Source organism: Ranitomeya imitator, chromosome 3, assembly GCF_032444005.1.
Source record: "Ranitomeya imitator isolate aRanImi1 chromosome 3, aRanImi1.pri, whole genome shotgun sequence".
Taxonomy (NCBI): domain Eukaryota; kingdom Metazoa; phylum Chordata; class Amphibia; order Anura; family Dendrobatidae; genus Ranitomeya; species Ranitomeya imitator.
This window is the reverse complement of record NC_091284.1, coordinates 748411109-748436242: the sequence shown is the minus strand read 5'-3', so window position 1 is coordinate 748436242 and position 25134 is coordinate 748411109.

Genomic DNA, 25134 nt, shown 5'->3' with positions numbered 1-25134 from the left:
GCCTACTGGTCCATGCATCTGTTGTCAGGTGCACCTTTGTGCTCACAGATTGCCTGAGTGCATGGACGATGCGCTCTTTAACATGCTGGTGGAGGGCTGGGATGGCTTTTCTGGAAAAAAAGTGTCGACTGGGTAGCTCGTAGCGTGGTACAGCGTAGTCCATCAGGTCTTTGAAAGCTTCGCTTTCAACTAACCGGTAGGGCATCATCTCTAACGAGATTAGTCTAGCTATGTGGGCGTTCAAACCCTGTGTACGCGGATGCGAGGCTAAGTACTTCCTTTTTCTAACCATAGTCTCATGTAGGGTGAGCTGGACTGGAGAGCTGGAGATCGTGGAACTAGCGGGGGTGCCGGTGGACATGGCAGACTGAGAGACGGTGGGAGATGGTATTGTTGCCGCCGGTGCCCTAGATGCAGTGTTTCCTACTACGAAACTGGAGATTCCCTGACCCTGACTGCTTTGGCCTGGCAAAGAAACCTGCACAGATACTGCAGGTGGTGCAGAAAATGGTGGCCCTACACTGCCGGAAGGGATGTTGCGTTGCTGACTAGCTTCATTGGCCGAGGGTGCTACAACCTTAAGGGACGTTTGGTAGTTAGTCCAAGCTTGCAAATGCATGGTGGTTAAATGTCTATGCATGCAACTTGTATTGAGACTTTTCAGATTCTGCCCTCTGCTTAAGGTAGTTGAACATTTTTGACAGATTACTTTGTGCTGATCAATTGGATGTTGTTTAAAAAAATGCCAGACTGCACTCTTTCTAGCATCGGATACCTTTTCAGGCATTGCAGACTGAGCTTTAACCGGATGGCCACGCTGTCCTCCAACAGGTTTTGACTTTGCCACGCGTTTTGGCCAAGATACGGGCCCGGCAGATGGAACCTGTTGCGATGTTGATGCCTGCTGCGGCCCCTTCTCCTCCGCTTCAGAACTGCTGCCGCCTGCACCCTGTTCCCCCAATGGCTGCCAATCGGGGTCAAGAACTGGGTCATCTATTACCTCTTCTTGTAGCTCGTGTGCAACTTCGTCTGTGTCACCGTGTCGGTCGGTGGTATAGCGTTCGTGATGGGGCAACATAGTCTCATCAGGGTCTGATTCTTGATCAGCACCCTGCGAGGGCAATGTTGTGGTCTGAGTCAAAGGACCAGCATAGTAGTCTGGCTGTGGCTGTGCATCAGTGCACTCCATGTCAGATTCAACTTGTAATGGGCATGGACTGTTAACTGCTTCACTTTCTAAGCCAGGGACGGTATGTGTAAAGAGCTCCATGGAGTAACCCGTTGTGTCGCCTGCTGCATTCTTCTCTGTTGTTGTTTTTGCTGAAGAGGACAAGGAAGCGACTTGTCCCTGACCGTGAACATCCACTAACGACGCGCTGCTTTTACTTTTACCAGTTTCACGAGAGGAGGCAAAAGAGCTAGAGGCTGAGTCAGCAAGATAAGCCAAAACTTGCTCTTGATCCTCCGGCTTTAAAAGCGGTTTTCCTACTCCCAGAAAAGGGAGGGTTCGAGGCCTTGTGTAGCCAGACAACGAACCTGGCTCCACAGCTCCAGACTTAGGTGCAATATTTTTTTTCCCACGACCACCTGATGCTCCACCACTACCACTACCCTCATTACCAGCTGACAATGAACGCCCCCGGCCACGACCTCTTCCACCAGACTTCCTCATTGTTTTAAAAACGTTACCAAACGAACGGTATTTGTTGCTGTCACACAACTTGAGCTATAACTTCAGTATGATTTAGCTACCCCTTTACAGGTGGGTGAGACCACAACGAAAATCAGCCACAATGTTACACACTCTGTTGTTGTTGGCAACAAATGAGATGGCACACACGCAGGACTGTCACTGAAGCGCAAATGTAAATATTTATCTCCCACTGATTTGTGTTTGTTTTTTTTAAAAGGGAGACTTCAGAAAAAAAAAATTAAAAAAAAATTATTTTTTACAGAAGAATTTATAAAACAAATAAAATGAAATGATTGTTTCAGGGAGAATTTAGGAAAAAAAAAAAAAAAAAGGCTTTGTAGGGCCCACTGAGTGAGAGAGGACGCACACAGGAGTCAGGAGTGGCACACAAGCCCAGAGGCCAATATTAATCTCCCACCGATTGATTTAGTTATTTTTTTTGGTAGATTTTGGAACCCAAATCAAGCAAAAAAATTAATAGGCTTTCTATGGCCCACAATTGGGGAGAGAGAGAGAGATGGCACACCCAGGAGTCAAGACTGGCACACAAGCAGAAGGGGCAATATGAATCTCCCACAGATTTTTTTTTTTTTTTTCAGGGAGACTTGAGAGAAAAAAAAATACAAAAAAAATGATTTTTTTCAGGAAAAATTTAGAAACCAAAGAAAATAAAATGATTGTTTCAGGGAGAATTTAGAAAACAAATAAAACAAAAAATAGGCTTTCTAGGGCCCACTGAGTGACAGATGACGCACACAGGAGTCAGGAGTGGCACACAAGCCCAGAGGCCAATATTAATCTCCCACTGATTGATTTAGTGATTTTTTTTGGTAGATTTTGGAACCCAAATCAAGCAAAAAAATTAATAGGCTTTCTATGGCCCACTATTTGTGAGAGAGATGGCACGCTCAGGACTGGCACACAAGCCCAGAGGCCAATATTAATCTCCCATTTTTTTTTTTTCCAGGGAAAATTTATAAACCCAATAAAAAAAATAATAATAAATAGGCTTTCTATGGCCCACTATCTGAGAGAGAGAGATGGCACGCTTAGGACTGGCACACAAGCCCAAAGGCCAATATTAATCTCCCACTGATTGATTGATTGATTTTTTCAGGTAGAATTATGAACCCAAATCAACCAAAAAAATAAATAGGCTTTCTATGGCCCACTATTTGTGAGAGAGATGGCACGCTCAGGACTGACACACAAGCCCAGAGGCCAATATTAATCTCCCACTTTTTTTTTTTTTCCAGGGAAAATTTATAAACCCAATAAAATAATAAAAAAATAGGCTTTCTATGGCCCACTATCTGAGAGAGAGAGAGATGGCACGCTTAGGACTGGCACACAAGCCCAAAGGCCAATATTAATCTCCCACTGATTGATTTATTGATTTTTTCAGGTAGAATTTAGAACCCAAATCAAGCAAAAAAATTAATAGGCTTTCTATGGCCCACTGAGTGAGAGATGGCACACACAGGAGTAAGGAGTGGCACACAAGCCCTGAGGCCAATATTTTTCTCCCACTGATTGATGTTGTGATTTTTTCTGGTAGATTTTGGAACCCAAATCAAGCAAAAAAATAAATAGGCTTTCTATGGCCCACTGAGTGAGAGATGACACAGACAGAGATGGCACTCTAGCAGAAATGTCAATCTTAATCTCCCACAAAAAAAAAAAAAAAAAAAAAAAAGGAACTGTCCTTCAATTACTATCTCCCTGCAGTAATCTCAGCCAGGTATGGCAGGCAGCAATAAGGAGTGGACTGATGCACAAATTAAATAAAAAGTGTGGACAAACAAACAAGATAGCTGTGCAGAAAGGAAGGAACAAGAGGATTTGTGCTTTGAAAAAAGCAGCTGGTTTGCACAGCGGCGTACACACAGCAATGCAGCTATCAGGGAGCCTTCTAGGGCAGCCCAATGAGCTACAGCGCTGAGGAAAAAAAAAAAAAAAGGAGCTTCCACTGTCCCTGCACACCGAAGGTGGTGTTGGGCAGTGGAAATCGCTACAGCACAAGCGGTTTTGTGGTTAATGGACCCTGCCTAACGCTATCCCTGCTTCTGACGAAGCGGCAGCAACCTCTCCCTAAGCTCAGATCAGCAGCAGTAACATGGCGGTCGGCAGGAACGCCCCTTTATAGCCCCTGTGACGCCGCAGACAGCAAGCCAATCACTGCAATGCCCTTCTCTAAGATGGTGGGGACCAGGACCTATGTCATCACGCTGCCCACACTCTGCGTTTACCTTCATTGGCTGAGAAATGGCGCTTTTCGCGTCATTGAAACGTGACTTTGGCGCGAAAGTCGCGTACCGCATGGCCGACCACGCACAGGGGTCGGATCGGGTTTCATGAAACTCGACTTCGCCAAAAGTCGGCGACTTTTGAAAATGTTCGACCCGTTTCGCTCAACCCTAGCTGTGCGGCAGTTCTTTTGGTATGTTTAGTCCGTTTTTTTATTGGACAGCACACTGACCTGTATTATTCGATAGCACTATTCAGATGAAGCATTCTTTGCTCGGTCCGACTGTCCTTGAGAAAAATATCGCAACATGCCTTACTTCCTTCTGCGCCTCGGATGAGACTCACCCATTCAATTGTATGGATGTGTAAAATCAAATGGATACCATACAGGATTTATTTTTAAAATGGAGAGTTTATGGACAAGAAATATTGCTTTGGCTGCCCACCAAATAAAAAAAAAAGCAAAATAATAGTAAAAAAAACATTCTTTTTTTTAGACAAATAAAACCACTTTGGCTATTTAGGTGTTAAAGGATTTCTGAATTATTTCCAAACATTTCTTTGATCTTGCGCCAAATACCGAATGTATCAGCATAATTACGATTTGTGGATCGGAATCGGAAAATGGTTGTAAGGCAGGCGATCAATACTGGAAAGTGCTACTAGAAGAGCGCTTTATGAAGCCGGCAGTGGATGTAGTCTTGTAATATCAGTGACTGATTACCAAGCTGTGCGGCCACATTATCGCACACAACATCACACTTAAGCAGAAAATCATTCATCTGACATAAGTTTACAGCAAAACCATAAACCAGATCCATCGTAACAAACCTCACGGTAACGCAGACGTGAAATGAAGGCTGGACGCTTTCTCTTCGCCCACACAGTTACTATCAGAATTAACCTTGTAGAGTGTCCTCTGTACGACATATCGAGAATATTAATGGACCTCAAAAGAAGCCCAGATGTCTGTAACAAGCAAAATGAAGAATGCAGAATTAAGATTTGTTAACTATTTCCCATCCAGTGTCACACATTATTGCTCCTTAATCAAGGTCCTAATAAATCACTGGACTCGAGATATAAGCACTTGTTATCACACAACATATGCACTCAAAGACATAGATCATATGAGTGGTTAAATATTATATTTTAGTATATCACACTATTTAAGGGAATTGAAAAAACTATCACAATTTAAAGGGGTTGTTTCCCTTCACTGAAAGTTATTCACCGATTGCAGGTTATGAAAAAACAACCCTTGCTGTACTTGCCTTCCCCTGGTCCGCCGGGCAAGATGCTGCCGCTGCTACCGGTGTCTGGCTTTGGCTGTGGCGCTGACGTCATGTTGACAACAGGGTAGTCAATCGGTCAACTTAGCGGATGTGTTTACATGGGAACACCCCGCTCACAGCCGCTGAGCTCACTGATTGGCTGTCGATAAGATTGACATCATTGCTGTAGCCAAAGCCAAATACAAGGAGCAGTGGCAAGATCCCCGCTTTGTTTCTTTATAATAGTCCACAACCGGGGATTCACTTTTTTATGAAAGTGAACAACCCCTTTCAGTATATTCAAATATGTGAGATTTGGACATAAAAAAGCAACCTATTTATGTCTACTGCAGTGTTGTGGGCATGCTCTGTGATATAATGTATTTAAAGGTCATCCAGGAAGGGGAAGGAAGTGAGCTGTGATATCACCTACTAACAGTGGTGGATCTCGTGATATTTGCCTCTAGCTTTATAAGTAATCACTAGTGATGAGCGAATATACTGTATTTTCTGGCGTATAAGACTACTTTTTAACCCCTGAAAATCTTCTCAAAAGTCGGGTATCGTCTTATACGCCAGGTGTCGTCTTATAGGGCAGGTGCGGAGTAATCTGCGGTCGCCGCATATTGTGGGGGGAGCGGTCCCAATGACGAGGTGAGGGGGCGCCTCACCGGGAAGGTGTAAGTGAAGCAGAGGCAGAGAAGGAGATAATAGGATACAAGGGTGAGCCAGATAAGTGAAAGAGGAGTGTTTTTCTAGGCACAGCACCGCTCTCTCTCTTTTTTTGCATACCCCTGGCATCCCAGACGCGGACAGTTTGCTTCACTTACACCTTCCTGGTGAGGCGCTCCCTCACCTCGTCATCGGGACCACTCCCCCCCACTATATACGTCGACCGCAGATTGCTCCGCACCCACCCTATAAGACGACACCCGGCATATAAGACAACCCCCGACTTTTGAGAAGATTTTATATTTTAACTGGAAAAGTTGGGGGTCGCCTTATACACCCAGTCGTCTTATACGCCGGAAAATAAAGTACTCATTACTCGAGATTTCTCGAGCACGTTCAGAGGTCCTCCGAGTATTTTTTAGTGCTTGGCGATTTAGTTTTTCTTGCCGCAGCTGAATGATTTACATCTGTTAGACAGCATAAGTACATGTGGGGATTCCCTAGCAACCAGGCAACCCCCACATGTACTTATGCTGGCTAACAGATGTAAATTATTCAGCTGCGGCGATGAAAACGAAATCTCCGAGCACTGAAAAATACTCAGAGGACGCCGAGCGTGCTTGAGAAATCTCGACTAACGAGTATTTTCGCTCATCACTAGTACTCACCTTCTCCTTGTAATCCTGCTCTCAGATGTTAGAGGTAACATGATTATTGCAGCTCAAACAACAGGCAGCATTATTTAGAGAAGGCTGTGGTGCTTCAGAGAAAAAACATACTGGGAAGTATACCCAGGAAATGGTGACTAGTTCAAGAAGCAGGTCCCCACTATGTGTACAGGCAGAGCTGTCTGTCTAGCTGTGTGGACAGGGAGAAGACTGCAGGATTCAGCCTCTTGAACTAGTCAACTTGTCTTCAGTTGCGCTTTCAACTATGTTTTCATATACAGTGGCTTGCGAAAGTATTCACACCTTGGCATTTTTTGTGTTTTGCTGCCTAACAACCTGGAATTTCACAGTTTTTTTGATGGTTTGCATCAGTTTAAGTACAGAACATCCTTATGACTGTGAACACTTGATTTTCTTTTTATTATGAAGCAAACAACAAATGGGACAAAATAACTGAAAACTTCAGTGTGCATAACTATTCAACCCCCTTAAGTTAGTACTTTGTAGAATCTCCTTTAGCGGCAATTACGTTGCTTTGGATAAGTCTCTATGAGAAACTTATCTCTATGTCTCTATGAAACATCTTGTCATTGGGATTTTTGACCATTTCTCAAAACAAAACTGCTCCATCTCCTTCAAAGTTACATGGTTCCCTCTGGTTAACAGCAATCTTCAAGTCTAACCACAGATTTTCAATTGGGTTAAGGTCTGGGCTTCGAGTAGGCCTCTTGAAAACATTTACATGTTTCCCCTTAAACCACTTGAGTGCTGTTTTAGCAGTATGATTTGAACCATTGTCTTGTTGGAAGGTGAACCTCCGTGTCCCAGTCTCAAATCACTGACAGATTGACACCGGTTTTGCTCAAGAATAGCTCTGTATTTCGCACCATCCATCTTCTCCGCAACTCTAAGCATTTTTCCTGTCCCTGCTGCCGAAAAAAATGCCCACAGCATGATGCTACCACCACAATGTTTCACTGGGGGGATGGTATTATTAGGGTGATGAGATGTGTTGGTTTGGCGCCAGCAATAGTATTTACCTTGGTGGCCAAAAAGATTAAATTTAGTCTAATCTGACCACAGCACCTTCCTCCATACATCTGGGGCCTTTTTTTGTGCCCACTCTTCCACAAAGGTCACCTCACCTCTATGGAGTGTATGGCCTATTGTGGTCATAAGAACAGAGTTTCCTTTGGTCTTTGTACTGCTTCTCTGATTAGTGACCTACTTACCGGGGCTGAGAGTTTTGGTGGGTGACTATCTCTTCTCTGATTTGTTGTTGTACCATGTTCTTTCCATTTGATGATAATGGATTTCATGGTGCTCCAGGAGACCATTAGAGATTGCAAGAATTCTCACTCGACTCACAGACTTGTTAATTTGGCTTTAAGAAGCCCTCCTACTCTGCACTCCTTACCTATAGTAATTGCACCTGTTTGAACTCATTAACTGTATAAAAGACACCTGTCCATACACTGAATCACGCTCCAAACTCTCCACCATGGCCAAGACCAAATAGCTGTCTAAGGACACCAGGAACAAAATTGTAGGGATGGGCTACTGGACAATAGGCAAGCAGTTTGGTGAAAAGGCAACAACTGTTGGCATAATTAGTAGAAAATGGAAGAAACATAAGATGACTGTCAATCTTCCTTAGTCTGGGGCTCCATGCAAGATCTTGCCTCATGGGCTAAGTATGATTCTGAGAAAGGTCAGGAAACAGCCCAGAACTACATGGAAGGAAATGATCAATGACCTCAAGTGACCTAGGACCACAGTCTCAAACTTTAATAACACACTACACCATCATGCATTCAAATCCTGCAGGGCATGCTTAAAATCCAAGGTCTCCTTGCTCACAACAGCACATATCCAGGCCCATTTTTAATTCACCAATGGCCATTTGGAGGATCTAGAGGAGGCATGGGAGAAGATCATATGGTCAGATGAGACCAAAATAGAACTTTTTTGTATCAAACCTAAGAACACCGTTCCAATCGAGAAGCATGATAGGGGAAATGTCATACTTTGTGGGTGAATTACTGCAAAAGGGACAGGATGACTGCACCGTATTGAAGGGAGGATGGATAGGGTCATATATTGCAAGATTTTGGACAACACCCTCATTCCCTCAGTAAGTGAAGATGAGTCCTGGCTGGGTCTTCCAGTATGATAATGACCCAAAATATACAGCCAGGGCAACTAAGGAGTGGCTCCATAAGAAGCATTTCAAGGTTCTGGAGAGGCATTAGCAGTCTCAAGACCTGCACTTAATAGAAAATCTTTGGAGGAAGCTGAAACTCAAGGTTGTCCAGTGACAGCCCTGAAACCTGAATGATCTGCAAAAGATCTGTGTGGAGGGGTGGGATAAAATCCCTGCTGCAGTGTGGGCAAACGTGGTCAAGAACTACCCGAAACGTATGACCTCTGTAACTGCAAACAAAGGTTTCTGTACCAAATATTAAGTTCTGTTTTTTTTTGTATCACATGCTTATTTCATACAATAGAATAAAAATTAATAATGTAAAAATCATACAATGTGATTTTCTGGATTTTTTTTAAAGATTCTGTCTCACAGTTGAAGTGTACCTACGATAAAAATTACAGACCTCTCCATTCTTTGTAGGTGGGAAAACTTGTGAAATCGGCAGTGTATCAAATGCTTATCTTCCCCACTGTACATCATACCTGTATCATTTTTAGATTTATGGTTATGTTGTTCAGTAAAATAAATAATAAAGAAACACATTTTTCCGAGTCACCAAGTGTCAAAAATGTTTATTGTTCAAAATAATATAATTGCATTATTGTTGAGCAAAACAACTTGCAGGACCCTGGTCCAGTTGCCTTATTGGTAATTAATTAACGCTGGATCAGAGTCCTGTGGACGTAATTTTACCTACCAGGCAACCCTGATGCGATGTCATTGTTGCGAAGTGACGCACACATAGCAGCTGCTAAACTGAACAAGTACCAGGATGTTGGCAAGTAGGCAGAGTACCCACAGATTACTAAAATGGCCTCTTGACCGGGGTCCATCGATTTTTTTTTACTCAGCTGTAAATGACATAGATCAAAATGATGAAATATATCAAGTAATGAGACGTCTCTGCTAAAATATAGAAACACAGATCTCATAACTGCTTCTGAGAATAATTCTTTTACATTGAAATTTTAATGAAGTAGCAAGACATTCAGGTAGTCGAAACACAGCAGTCTCGCAGGCAGGTCATAAAATAGTAAAGCGGCTCCCTCTAACGAGAGCAGTACAAATCAATAAGTAAAGATATCATATGAATTTCACAGACTGCAAGAAGAGGAAACACAGAAAGTAAAAAAGGAGATTGCAAATATCTATTTTTTTTTACTTTTCTTTCCTGGATTAATATAAAATAGATAGAAAAACATTAGACGTGTGCAATGTGTTCTACTCACTTATGCAACTTTGCACCAGTTTTTATACAACGAAATTAAATCATATCATGGCACTACCTGAATTTTAATCATAATTCCAACCACACTATATAGTCTTACCAGCTGTTTATTTCTGAATGTGGTGTTTGTTTTTTATCTCTTTTTTTTTCAAATAGTTGCAGAATTGTATATCTTTATGTGAGTTAAGGTTTTATCTTTCCAATATTTAGCTCAGAATTCAGTTTCCCTAACATAATTATCGAGTTAAACAAATCGATTTTAAACAAAATTACCGTATATACTCGAGTATAAGCTGACCCGAGTATAAGCCGAGACCCCTAATTTGGCCACAAAAAACTGGGAAAACTTAATGACTCGAGTAAAAGCCTAGGGTGGGAAATGCAACAGCTACCAATAAATCTCAAGAATAAAAATAGATACCAATAAAAGTAAAATGAATTGAGACATCAGTAGGTCAAGTGCTTTTGAATATCCATATTGAATCCGGAGCCCCATATAATGCTCCATAAAGTTCATGATGGGCCCCATATAATGCTCCACACAAAATACGCCCCATATAATGCTCCATACTGTTCATGATGGGCCCCATATAATGCTCCATACAAAATAAGACCCGTATAATGCTTTATACAGTTTATGATGGACCCCATAAGATGCTCCATACAAAATACACCCCATATAATGCTGCACCAATGCCCCATGTAATGCTCTATAAATGCTGATTATGCCCCATAAGATGCTCCATACAGTCATTTGCCCCATGTAATGCTCCATAAATGCTAATTATGCCCCATAAGATGCTCCATACAGTCATTTTCCCCATATGGTGTTGCTGCGATAAAAAAAAAAATCACATACTCACCTCTCAGGCCCCCGACACTTGCTATATTCACCTGCTCTGCGTTCCAGCGCCGACCACCGCTGTGTCTTCCCCGTCTCTCCGCACTGACTGTTCAGGCAGAAGATGCAGCGGCGGCCGCATCTGCTCCTGGCGTGGAGTCCCTGCTTCCCCGGCGCCGGCAGCTTCTTCCTGTAGTGAGCGGTCACATGGTACCGCTCATTACAGTAATGAATATGGGTCTCCACCCCTATGGGAGTAGAGTGGGGTCCATATTCATTGCTGTAATGAGCGGTACCATGTGACCGCTCACTACAGGAAGAAGCTGCCGGCACCGGGGAACCAGGGTCACTGCGCCAGGAGCAGGTGAGTATGCTTAGACAGCTGCCACTCCACCTCCCCTGCTGACCCCTGGGTATGACTCGAGTATAAGCCGAGAGGGGCAATTTCAGCCTAAAAAAATGGGCTGAAATTCTCAGTTTATACTCGAGTATATACGATAATTTATAAAAACCCCAAATTCATGGATTTTAGCTAATCCAGATTTGGGGGGATTAAATTTGTGCAAATTCACAAAAATGGAGGCCAGTCAGCCACCATATTGCATGATTCATATGAGCCTGGAAGGGGTTAAAAAATAAAATATACTCACCTCGCATCTCACCTGTCCATGCAGCAGCAACTCCTCTCCTTTCCTCTGCTGGTTCCCTAAGCTCTGACTCTGGTCCTTTATTCACTCTTCACCAGAACTTTGGGCTCCAACTAGGCTTCCATGCTATTGATGAATGAACATGCTCGGTACTCGATAAGCATTGGACAATGCTCTGATTTGAAGCTTGAATCCCCACCCCGCATGTTTGGCGCCTTTAACACAGCCAATAAACATGAGGGGGTTTCCTGCCAGTCGCTGTAATGCCGTAACCATCTTGGTAGTGCCATTACCACTGGCTGGCCGCATGACCTCATCAGAGGTTATAAAAAAAGCCTGCTCCGCCATACGCGGCACATTGACTCCATTGCACAGCTCAGGGACAGATGTAAATGGAGGGAGAGAGCAGTTATCCAGCCCTGTGTTTGCATAGTTTAACTAGTCAAAGTCCTCTAGTGTTGATACTGGTGCTGAAGCTGAACCATCATACTAAGGCCGGAGTCACACTGAACGTATGAAAAATCGGTCCGAGTCTCCCTGCCGAGAGACACACGAGTGTAATGCAAGTGTCATTCAAGTACAATCCAATTTTTCACACCTAGCATCCGATTTACATCCGATTGCAATGCGATTTTAACATGAGCTTTTACATAGAGCAATTCTCTGTCATATAGATAGATAGATAGATAGATAGATAGATAGATAGATAGAATAAAAGCTGGCAATTCTCCTTTTCTGGGTAGGCTGAGAGGTGATGTTTTTAGCCTGGGGGGAGCCATTATCCATGGCCCCTTCCTAGGCTATTAATATCATTGACATCAAGCCCATGGCTTAGTAATGGAGAGTTGTCTATAAGACACCTCTCCATTACTAATCCTTTAGTTATATGGTAAATACACAGCCAGAATAAAGTCCTTTAACCCCTTAATGACAGCCAATATGTCTTTTAACTGACCTGAAATATAAGAAAATAGCCTCCCCATACAGGTAACAATCCAGCAGCTGTCGGTTGTGCACTATAGCTGACAACTTGCTGCATCAGCCACGATCAGTGTTTGCACCGTCCAAATCTGTTCAACCCCTTAGATGCTGCTGTCAATAGTGACTACATCATTATAAATGGTTAACCGAGTGTGGGGGCTTCCTATTTAACCAAATTGGTGCCCTCAGATCATGATTTTGTGGTCCTGATATTTGCCATGGCAATTCATGACCAAATAGCGGCCTGGAAATCACACGTTGCTGATTTCCCTGCGGATTTTTCTGCACTAAAAACCGCAGCTCTTGGCAGAAAACGCAGGTGCGGTTTTTGGTGCGTTTTTGGTGCGTTTTTTTATGCGGTTTTTAGTGCAGTTTTTTATGCGGTTTTCTCTGCAGATTGTCTGTGTGTTTGACACAAATAAAGCTTTAACTGCAGTGGGGAAAAAAAAAATGATGTCATTTCCTTGTCCAACCCTTTTCTTCTTCCATCCTCCATTTTGGGACTAACACACCAAAATGAGTGGACGTGTTTTTAATGACAGCGCTCTGCAGAGTGCTGAGCATAGTCCAGATCACAGCCCGCGGATCAAACTCCGCACGCCACACCGGATTGCGATCCTGGGGTTGCTGCTTCTAATCCTGAATCGTCATACACGTCAGGTAAGCAGATGTCTGTTTTTTTAATTTTGTTTTATATATTGGGTTATGGGTACATGTCCACGTTCTGGAAACGCTGCGTGTTTGGCGCTGCGTGGGGCCGCAGCGTCAAACATGCAGCGTCCAGATGTAACAGCATAGTGGAGGGGATTTCATGAAATCACGTGTCCACTGTGTGTCATCCGTCAGCCCTGCGACTCCGGACATGCTGCGCGTCTTTTATGATCACAGCATGTCCGTGTTCCTTGCAGAGAAGCTGCGGCTCCGCAAGGAAGAAAACAGGGCCCTATGCGTGGGTTGCGATGATGCCGGATTTGTAAAATGAACACATATCTGGCATCATTGCGTCCCAGAAGGGGGTGGGGCTTTGCACATAGCGGCTTTGGCGCTCCGACGATAACGATGGCCATCCTGAACGTGGACACGTACCCTTACATATTCCGCATTGCTTTCCAGGAATGTTTGATATATTTTTCTCATCGTTGTATTTTACAAAATATATATATATATATATTTATTTTAGAGGCAGCGGCGGCAGAGAAGGCATGCACAGAAAAGAATGTGGGTGCACCCTCTTGTAGCAGAGCGCACACAGACGGGGCACTTTTATGTCCTTTACAATGATTTGAGGAGGTAAGTAGAAATATATTGAACGACAAATTTCACTTTTTTTTGCTAACAATGTAACTTGTGAAGTAACCCTTTTTTTGTGTGTCTTTTACAATTTTCAGATATCCGGACAAATTTCTATCTTTTTGTCGGCTATCGATTCTGGCATTCGACAGACTGCTCACCATCCTGGCACCCCATTTGACATTGCAAGACACAGTGATGAGGAAGGCCATCTCTGCAGAGGAAAGGCTGCTCATCACCTTGCGGTAAGTAACAATTTTTTTTGTGGGAATGTCGTTAGGTCTCTATTTCACACGTCTCTGTGTCCAGTATGTGTGATTAAATTTTTCATATCTCCTGGAGACACTGACCTACTCATCTATGCACATGTCGGTTGCGTTACATGTCTCTCTCCCTCTCTCTCTTGCTCGCACACAAACACACATACGCCCACACACCCACCTCTCTTGTTGGACGGGGAGCACACATACACACACACACGTGAGATACGGCCGAGTGTTGCATGGTAATCCTCGGCCCTGCCGCCTGCACTCTGGAGCTGAGTTTGCACCCACATACCAATACATGGAGCCGCACGCTCCACAATGGAGTGCATGCAGCAGGTCCGGGGATTACCATGCAACACTCGGTCATATCTCGCATCTGTGTGTGCACAAGTCCCATCAGGCCTTTTTTTAGTTTGTTTACACCCTTTGTGTTGTGCCGGGTGTTAATGCCATCATTATTGAATGCTTAACATAACACATGAATGGTGCTGGACGCATATTATAGCGGCCTTAACTTGTGACATGTTTTAATTACATTTTTGTGTGACACTTCTAATATTCTTTTTTGTTTCTTTGCAGATTTTTGGCCACAGGAGAGAGCTATACATCCCTGCACCTCCAATTTAGAGTTGGTAAATCTACCATCTCTAACATTGTGAGGTGTACATGTACCGTCATCTGGCAGAAGTTGCAGCCCATCGTGATGCCTTCCCCAACCGAGGAGACTTGGCTGCAGGTTGCAGCAGGCTTTCAGTCTGTGGCCAATTTCCCAAACTGCATAGGTGCAGTCGATGGTAAACATGTTAGGGTTCAGCAGCCACCACGATCAGGATCACGCTTCTTTAATTATAAGAAGTATTTTTCAGTGGTCCTGATGGCGGTGGCTGATGCCCATTACAAATTTGTTGCCATTGATGTTGGTGCCTACGGTAGTACTGGGGATTCTCGGGTGTTGCGACCGTCACAGATTGGGATGCAAATTCTTCAAGATGGCGGAACGCTCCCAGCCCCAAGACCTTTGCCGGGTTCTACACATCCAGTACCCTTTGTGATGGTATCGGATGAGGCGTTTCCCTTAACGACAACCCTGCTGCGCCCATACCCACGAAGGGGACTGGATGCCCGACGGAGGATTTTTAATTATCGGCTGAGTCGTGCACGCAGATATGTGGAATGCACCTTTGGGATCATGTGTAGTCAGTGGAGGATCTTTCACACTGCCATTCAGTTGGACACAGACACCGTTGATGCTGTGATAAAGGCTTGCTGTGTACTCCACAACTATGCTCGTGAGTACAACACTGACGTAGATGTGGAGTACCAGCAGCCAGTATTTAATCCAGTGGTCAACGGGGGTCTGGGAAGGCCGTCCAACTCTGGTGTGCGTGTGAGAGAATCCTTCACTGACTACTTTATGAGTCCTGAAGGTGCCGTGCACTGGCAATACTCCTGTGCTGGTGTTGGGCAGCCTGACCAGCAGAGAAGGATGCATCTACACTGACCCTCCCAAAAAAGTTGCCGACATCGCTGCTAACTGTTGTGAAAACAAGTTAAGATCCCGAAGAATCTGAATCGACAACAATCAACACAATTGTGTTTAAAAAATTTTTTTGTCATGTAGCCCCCCCAAAAAAAATTTGGTTGTAATTTAAATAAAAAATTTTTTTGGCTTAATTTCTTTTGTTTCTTTTAGCTCCAAAAAAAGGGGGGTGTTTTCATAAATTAACTATTCTATATCTCATACTGCAGTGAACACATAACAGTAATACAACCCCCAAACCAATAATCGATTGCCCATATACCCAGGACAGCGTCAGACAAACAAGAGAATAATTTTTGAAAAAAAACTTTATTTTAACAAACACAAAATATTTGTAAATTTTATAATTGATTTTTCAATTTGAAACCAATTAAACAGCCCCTTGCAAAGGCAACGTGCAACTGGAGCTAGAAACAAAAGCTCAGGTCCGGAGACCATACTCATAGATTGGTCTTGTCACAGATTGACAAAACTAAATGGAATGTTACTAAGAGATACTTCCCGTTATATAGAAAACCACAAGAAAAACGAAGTACATTATCTCAGATAATCCGTAAAATTGTCAGTTTATTTCAAATATTAAAAATGAACAAAATATAATATAACAGAAAAATCGTATTAACCCCTTTCTGACATCGGACGTACTATCCCGTCCATGTGGGGTGGGCCCCTATGACCATGGACGGTATAGTATGTCCAGCGCGATCGGCGGCGCTCACGGGGGGAGCGCGGCCGATCGCGGCCGGGTGTCAGCTGCCTATCGCAGCTGACATCCGGCACTATGTGCCAGGAGCGGTCACGGACCGCCCCCAGCACATTAACCCCTGGCACACCGTGATCAAAGATGATCGCGATGTGCCGGCGGTGCAGGGAAGCACCGCGCAGGGAGGGGGCTCCCTGCGGGCTTCCCTGAGCCCCCCGCAGCAACGCGATGTGATCGCGTTGCTGCGAGGGTTTCACCTCCCTCCCTCCCTGCTCGAGCCCCGGATCCAAGATGGCCGCGGATCCGGGTCCTGCAGGGAGGGAGGTGGCTTCACAGAGCCTGCTCAGAGCAGGCACTGTGAAGCAGCCTGCACTCCTATCAGATCGGTGATCTGACAGAGTGCTGTGCAAACTGTCAGATCACCGATCTGTGATGTCCCCCCCTGGGACAAAGTAAAAAAGTTAAAAAAAAATTTTTCAAATGTGTAAAAAAAAATTAAAAAAAATATTCCAAAATAATGAAAAAAAAAAAATATTATTCCCATAAATACATTTCTTTATCTAAATTAAAAAAAAAACAATAAAAGTACACATATTTAGTATCGCCGCATCCGTAACGGCCCGACCTATAAAACTGGCCCACTAGTTAACCCCTTCAGTAAACACCGTAAGAAAAAAAAAAAAAAACGAGGCAAAAAACAACGCTTTATTATCATACCGCCGAACAAAAAGTGGAATAACACGCGATCAAAAAGACAGATATAAATAACCATGGTACCACTGAAAACGGCATCTTGTCCCGCAAAAAACGAGCCGCAATACAGCATCATCAGCAAAAAATAAAAAAGTTATAGTCCTGAGAATAAAGCGATGCCAAAATAATTATTTTTTCTATAAAATAGTTTTTATCGTATAAAAGCGCCAAAACATAAAAAAAATATAAATGAGGTGTCGCTGTAATCGTACTGACCCGAAGAATAAAACTGCTTTATCAATTTTACCAAACGCGGAACGGTATAAACGCCTCCCCCAAAAGAAATTCATGAATAGCTGGTTTTTGGTCATTCTGCCTCACAAAAATCGGAATAAAAAGCGATCAAAAAATGTCACGTGCCCGAAAATGTTACCAATAAAAATGTCAACTCGTCCCGCAAAAAACAAGACCTCACATGACTCTGTGGACCAAAATATAGAAAAATTATAGCTCTCAAAATGTGGTAACGCAAAAAATATTTTTTGCAATAAAAAGCGTCTTTCAGTGTGTGACGGCTGCCAATCATAAAAATCCGCTAAAAAACCCGCTATAAAAGTAAATCAAACCCCCCTTCATCACCCCCTTAGTTAGGGAAAAGTTAAAAAAATGTATTTATTTCCATTTTCCCATTAGGGCTAGGGTTAGGGCTAGGGTTAGGGCTAGGTCTAGGGCTAGGGTTAGGGCTAGGGTTAGGGCTAGGGTTAGGGTTAGGGCTAGGGTTAGGGCTAGGGTTAGGGCTAGGGTTAGGATTAGGGTTAGGGCTAGGGTTAGGGCTAGGGTTAGGGCTAGGGCTACAGTTTGGGTTGGGGCTAAAGTTACAGTTAGGGTTTAGATTACATTTACGGTTGGGAATAGGGTTGGGATTAGGGTTAGGGGTGTGTCTTGGTTAGAGGTGTGGTTAGGGTTACTGTTGGGATTAGGGTTAGGGATGTGTTTGGATTAGGGTTTCAGTTATAATTGGGGGGTTTCCACTGTTTAGGCACATTAGGGGCTCTCCAAACGCGACATGGCATCCGATCTCAATTCCAGCCAATTCTGCGTTGAAAAAGTAAAACAGTGCTTCTTCCCTTCCGAGCTCTCCCGTGTGCCCAAACAGGGGTTTACCCCAACATATGGGGTATCAGCGTACTCAGGACAAATAGGACAACAACTTTTGGGGTCCAATTTCTCCTGTTACCCTTGGGAAAATACAAAACTTGGGGCTAAAACATATTTTTTTGTGGGAAAAAAAAAGATTTTTTATTTTCACGGCTCTGCGTTATAAACTGTAGTGAAACACTTGGGGGTTCAAAGTTCTCACAACACATCTAGATTAGTTCCCTGGGGGGTCTAGTTTCCAAAATGGGGTCACTTGTGGGGGGTTTCTACTGTTTAGGTACATTAGGGGTTCTGCAAACGCAATGTGACGTCTGCAGACCATTCCAACTAAGTCTGCATTCCAAATGGCGCTCCTTCCCTTCCGAGCTCTGCCATGCGCTCAAACGGTGGTTTCCCCCAACATACGGGGTATCAGCGTACTCAGGACAAATTGGACAACAACTTTTGGGGTCGAATTTCTCCTCTTACCCTCGGGAAAATACAAAACTGGGGGCTAACAAATAATTTTGGGGGGAAAGATTTTTTTTTTTTAATTTTCACGGCTCTGCGTTACAAACTGTAGTGAAACACTTGGGGGTTCAAAGCTATCACAACACATCTAGATGAGCTCCTTAGGGGGTCTAGTTTCCAAAATGGTGTCACTTGTGGGAGGTTTCTACTGTTTAGGTACATTAGGGGCTCTGCAAATGCAATGTGACACCTGCAGACCATTCCATCTAAGTCCTCATTCCAAATGGAGCTCCTTCCCTTCCGAGCCCTCCCATGCGCCCAAACAGTGGTTCCCCCCCACATATGGGGTATCAGCGCACTCAGGACAAATTGGACAACAAATTGTGGGGTCGAATTTCTCCTGTTACCCTCGGGAAAATACAAAACTGGGGGCTAAAAAATAATTTTTGTGGGAAAAAATTTTTGTTTTATTTTTACGGCTCTCCATTATAAACTTCTGTGAAGCCCTTGGTGGGTCAAAGCGCTCAGCACACATCTAGATAAGTTCCTAAGGAGGTCTACTTTCCAAAATGGTGTCAGTTGTGGGGGTTTCTACTGTTTAGGTACATTAGGGGCTCTGCAAATGCAATGTGACACCTGCAGACCATTCCATCTAAGTCTGCATTCAAATGGCACTCCTTCCCTTCTGAGCCCTCCCATGTGCCCAAACAGTGGTTCCCCCCACATATGGTGTATCATCGCACTCAGGACAAATTGGGCAACAAATTTTGGGGTCCAATTTCTCCTGTTACCCTCAGGAAAATACAAAACTGGCGGCTAAAAAATAATTTTTGTGGGAAAAAAATTTTGTTTTATTTTTACGGCTCTGCATTATAAACTTCTGTGAAGCACTTGGTGGGTCAAAGTGCTCACCACACCTCTAGATAAGTTCCTTAGGGGGTCTACTTTCCAAAATGGTGTCATTTGTGGGGGGTTTCAATGTTTAGGCACATCAGTGGCTCTTCAAGCGCAACATGGCGTTCTATCTCAATTCCTGTCAATTTTGCTTTGAAAAGTCAAACGGCGCTCCTTCCCTTCCGAGCTCTCCCATCCGCCCAAACAGTGGTTTACTCCCACATATGGGGTATCAGCGTACTCAGGACAAATTGTACAACAACTTTTGGGGTCCAATTTCTTCTCTTACCCTTGGGAAAATAAAAAATTGGGGGCGAAAAGATAATTTTTGTGAAAAAATATGATTTTTTATTTTTACGGTTCTACATTATAAACTTCTGTGAAGCACTTGGTGGGTCAAAGTGCTCACCACTAGGGTTGAGCGACCTTGACCTTTTTAGAGTCGAGTCGTGTTTCGTGAAACCCGACTATCTTAGAAGTCGAGTCGAGTGGAATCGGCCGATTATGGTGAAAAGTCGGGTATCGCCCGAAACACGAAACCCAATGCAAGTCAATGGGGGAGCATAGTCGGCAGTGAGTGGAGGCCAGGAAAACACCTACACTGCCCATTTTAATGGCAAAAACATCCATTCTTGTTACAGAAGCTTGTCAATCGTAATTTAGCTTATAATAATTGGAAGGCATTTGAAATTGGGGGTCATTTGGCTAAAGTTGTGGGGGGTAGGGCTGGTTCAAGTAATTAGTGGGCCCAGTAAATCTGGACCATGTCACGGCAGTGGAGCAGGGAGAGGTAAGTATTTCAACTTTGCAAGTGCTGTGATACTGAGCAAGCAGGGGGGGCCCACTCATTGGCATTGGCACTGGCACAGGGCCCCTCAAAGTACAGCGGTGTGTTTGCACGGCGGGGGCGCCTCCCACCGGCAGCAACACTTTTGCGTACTATGAGAGGCCCTGTGCCAGTGACGTCGCCAACTAGTATTCCTCCCCCACCTGATGAAGGAACCTGCACTTTCATCTGCACCTTCCTCTTTGTCCCCGTGTAAGGTGGTATGGTATGCGGGAAGAGGAACCTGACTTTCAGCAGGGTCACAATCTTGCTGTGTAGCGTGCACGGGGAATTTTGCGTTATGGGTCAATGTACAAGCAGACTCATCTATCACTGGCTGGGCAATGGGCAGGATGAGGAGGAAACACAGATATAGGCCCAAAGAATAAAGTTGGCTAAATGCAGTTCAAAATTGGTAACACAGGACTAACCAGGGGGCATTGCAGTGGAGGACAACTGGAATGAGAGGCTGACACAGAGAGTAGGCCCAAATCAGTAAGTATTCTAAATGCAGTTCAAAATTGGCAACCGTAGTAAACAGGCGGCACAGCTTTGTTCAGTGGAGGAGAACAGCAAGGAGTGGCAGACACCGATAGTAGGCCCCAACCCAACTAGTAGGCCAAATGCAGTCTAACATTAACAACTACTTAACGAGAGCCTGAAAATGGAATTTCAGGACAGGAAACCAGGAGAACAGCAAGGAGTGGCAGACACCGATAGTAGGCCCCAAACCAACTAATACGCCAAATGCAGTTGTTCCATTTAACCACAATTTAATGACAGCCTGAAGATAGAAGCTCAGGAAAGGCAACCTGGAGAACACCTTGGAGTGTAACACACCATCTCTCTACACCCCATACCCAATTTGTAGGCCTAATGCAGTGTAGTTTCCAACAACTACTAAACGAGAGCCAGAAGATCGAAGCTCAGGAAAGGCAACCTGGAGAACACCTTGGAGTGGAACACACCATCTCTCTACACCCCATACCCAATTTGTAGGCCAAATGCAGCGTAGTTTCCAACAACTACTAAACGAAAGCATGAAGATCGAAGCAATGGAGAGGAAACCTGGGGAACACCTTGGAGTGGAACACACCATCTCTCTACACCCCATACCCAATTTGTAGGCCTAATGCAGCATAGTTTCCAACAACTACTAAACGAGAGCATTAAGATCGCAGCAATGGCGAGGAAACCTGGGGAACACCTTGGAGTGGAACACACCATCTCTCTACACCCCATACCCAATTTGTAGGCCTAATGCAGTGTAGTTTCCAACAACTACTAAACGAGAGCCGGAAGATCGAAGCTCAGGAAAGGCAACCTGGAGAACACCTTGCAGTGGAACACACCATCTCTCTACACCCCATACCCAATTTGTAGGCCTAATGCAGCGTAGTTTCCAACAACTACTAAACGAGAGCATTAAGATCGCAGCAATGGCGAGGAAACCTGGGGAACACCTTGGAGTGGAACACACCATCTCTCTACACCCCATACCCAATTTGTAGGCCTAATGCAGTGTAGTTTCCAAGAACTACTAAACGAGAGCCGGAAGATCGAAGCAATGGAGAGGAAACCTGGGGAACACCTTGGAGTGGAACACACCATCTCTCTACACCCCATACCCAATTTGTAGGCCTAATGCAGTGTAGTTTCCGACAACTACTAAACGAGAGCCGGAAGATCGAAGCTCAGGAAAGGCAACCTGGAGAACACCTTGGAGTGGAACACACCTTCTCTCTACACCCCATACCCAATTTGTAGGCCTAATGCAGTGTAGTTTCCAAGAACTACTAAACGAGAGCCGGAAGATCGAAGCAATGGAGAGGAAACCTGGGGAACACCTTGGAGTGGAACACACCATCTCTCTACACCCCATACCCAATTTGTAGGCCTAATGCAGTGTAGTTTCCAACAACTACTAAACGAGAGCCGGAAGATCGAAGCTCAGGAAAGGCAACCTGGAGAACACCTTGGAGTGGAACACACCATCTCTCTACACCCCATACCCAATTTGTAGGCCTAATGCAGCGTAGTTTCCAACAACTACTAAACGAGAGCATTAAGATCGCAGCAATGGCGAGGAAACCTGGGGAACACCTTGGAGTGGAACACACCATCTATCTACACCCCATACCCAATTTGTAGGCCTAATGCAGTGTAGTTTCCAACAACTACTAAACGAGAGCCGGAAGATCGAAGCAATGGAGAGGAAACCTGGGGAATACCTTGGAGTGGAACACACCATCTCTCTACACCCCATACCCAATTTGTAGGCCTAATGCAGTATAGTTTCCAACAACTACTAAACGAGAGCCGGAAGATCGAAGCTCAGGAAAGGCAACCTGGAGAACACCTTGGAGTGGAACACACCATCTCTCTACACCCCATACCCAATTTGTAGGCCTAATGCAGTGTAGTTTCCAAGAACTACTAAACGAGAGCCGGAAGATCGAAGCAATGGAGAGGAAACCTGGGGAACACCTTGGAGTGGAACACACCATCTCTCTACACCCCATACCCAATTTGTAGGCCTAATGCAGTGTAGTTTCCAACAACTACTAAACGAGAGCCGGAAGATCGAAGCTCAGGAAAGGCAACCTGGAGAACACCTTGGAGTGGAACACACCATCTCTCTACACCCCATACCCAATTTGTAGGCCTAATGCAGCGTAGTTTCCAACAACTACTAAACGAGAGCATGAAGATCGAAGCAATGGAGAGGAAACCTGGGGAACACCTTGGAGTGGAACACACCATCTCTCTACACCCCATACCCAATTTGTAGGCCTAATGCAGCGTAGTTTCCAACAACTACTAAACGAGAGCATTAAGATCGAAGCAATGGCGAGGAAACCTGGGGCACACCTTGGGGAGGCAGACACCGTTAGTAGGCCTACCAAAGTTGTACCCCCAATGCAGTTTTAAAATTCCTAGAGGCTGAAAACAAGACTATTGACGCTCAGCTTTTTTCAAAGGAACACAGCTGAATTGAGTGGCGCAGACAGACACAGGTAGTAGGACTTAAACCAAAAATGTGGCTCACTGCAGCTTAAAAAAGTTACAGGGGTACACAAGCAGCAGTGCTCTGGGCAGTGGAGGACAATTTCAATAGTGGACCGCAGACAGACTTTGTACGCCTACTATTAAAAAAGGATGCTCTATGCAATTAAAAGTAGGTTCCAGGGGTCCACGGGCAGCAGTGGTGTGGTCAGTGGACGAGTATTGGAAGGAGGGACCGCAGACAGGCGTAGCAGGCCTAACATAACAAAATTAGGCTGTAGACACTGTAAAATTGGTTCCAGGGGTACACGGGCAGCAGTGGTGTGGTCAGCGGAGGAAAATTGGAATTAGGGACTGCATACAGACTTTAAAACCTACAAGAGAAAAAAGTAAATGAAAACCCTGATATAACTAAGTAAAAAAGCAAAAATGCATTTAAATAACACAGAGTTTTTAGTAATACTGTTTTTTGATTAAAAAATAGCACAAAAGCCATCCCACCTCGTCACGGTAACTCTGATCGGGACAGTCCTAAACTATCTAATATTAAAACCTTACCATGAGTCAATGTTGACCTCAGTGTGAATAAGGGCAGATGAAAGGACTGAGCCCAAAAAGTGAAACACTAGACTAGGGAAGCCTTATATAGTTTCTAGCTCAGAAACAGGGAGGCCACACCCCGGATTGCACAGAATGCAACAATACACAGAAAAAAAACACAAAATTGAGCTTAACTTAAGATGGTATACATGCAGAGGTAAAACGCATGTTCAAAATGGCCACAAAACATTAAAACCTACAAGAGAAAAAAGTAAATGAAAACCCTGATATAACTAAGTAAAAAAGCAAAAATGCATTTAAATAACACAGAGTTTTTAGTAATACTGTTTTTTGATCAAAAAATAGCACAAAAGCCATCCCACCTCGTCACGGTAACTCTGATCGGGACAGTCCTAAACTATCTAATATTAAAACCTTACCATGAGTCAATGTTGACCTCAGTGTGAATAAGGGCAGATGAAAGGACTGAGCCCAAAAAGTGAAACACTAGACTAGGGAAGCCTTATATAGTTTCTAGCTCAGAAACAGGGAGGCCACACCCCGGATTGCACAGAATGCAACAATACACAGAAAAAAAACACAAAATTGAGCTTAACTTAAGATGGTATACATGCAGAGGTAAAACGCATGTTCAAAATGGCCACAAAACATTAAAACCTACAAGAGAAAAAAGTAAATGAAAACCCTGATATAACTAAGTAAAAAAGCAAAAATGCATTTAAATAACACAGAGTTTTTAGTAATACTGTTTTTTGATCAAAAAATAGCACAAAAGCCATCCCACCTCGTCACGGTAACTCTGATCGGGACAGTCCTAAACTATCTAATATTAAAACCTTACCATGAGTCAATGTTGACCTCAGTGTGAATAAGGGCAGATGAAAGGACTGAGCCCAAAAAGTGAAACACTAGACTAGGGAAGCCTTATATAGTTTCTAGCTCAGAAACAGGGAGGCCACACCCCGGATTGCACAGAATGCAACAATACACAGAAAAAAAACACAAAATTGAGCTTAACTTAAGATGGTATACATGCAGAGGTAAAACGCATGTTCAAAATGGCCACAAAACATTAAAACCTACAAGAGAAAAAAGTAAATGAAAACCCTGATATAACTAAGTAAAAAAGCAAAAATGCATTTAAATAACACAGAGTTTTTAGTAATACTGTTTTTTGATCAAAAAATAGCACAAAAGCCATCCCACCTCGTCACGGTAACTCTGATCGGGACAGTCTTAAACTATCTAATATTAAAACCTTACCATGAGTCAATGTTGACCTCAGTGTGA